This window comes from Brassica oleracea, chromosome C9, assembly GCF_000695525.1.
Source record: "Brassica oleracea var. oleracea cultivar TO1000 chromosome C9, BOL, whole genome shotgun sequence".
Classification (NCBI taxonomy): Eukaryota; Viridiplantae; Streptophyta; class Magnoliopsida; order Brassicales; family Brassicaceae; genus Brassica; species Brassica oleracea.
In genome coordinates, this window is record NC_027756.1 from 21787414 (window position 1) to 21788080 (window position 667).

A 667-nucleotide genomic window follows, 5' to 3' on the forward strand; every position below is an offset into this window, starting at 1 on the left:
CCTACCTTCTTCACTTCAATCCTCTTCTCATCTCTCAGAAAATGGTACCTTACATCGATATGCTTGGTTCTCTCATGATGAGCCTGATCATTGGCTAAGTAGATAACACTTAAGCTATCACAAAACACAGTAGCCTGATCATGATGAAGACCAAGATCACTGACTAATCCTCTCAATCATATTGCCTCCTTAGCAGCTTCTGTCAATGCCATATACTCTGCCTCAGTTGTAGACAAAGTCACTGTTGACTGCAAAGGCGCCTTCCAGCTCACAACAGAACCACCCAAAGTAAATACGTAACCAGTCATAAATCTCCTGATGTCCACATCTCCTGCATAATCCGAATCAGAATACCTAGTAACCAGTCTCGGATTCTTGTCTCCATAGACAAGACCAATATCAGATGTACCCTTAAGGTACCGGAAAATCCTCTTCACAGCGATCCAATGCTCTTTTCGCGGCTGAACCATGAACCTACTCACAACCCTGACTGCGTGTGCAAGATTTGGTCTTGTACAAACCATAGCATACATCAAACTTCCTACAGCATTAGCATAAGGAACACGTGACATATAATCGATTTCCCTTTCAGACATTTCATCACTCATGGTAGGATGAAAATTTGCAGCACATGGAGTATCGATAGGCTTAACATTAAGCATCCCGA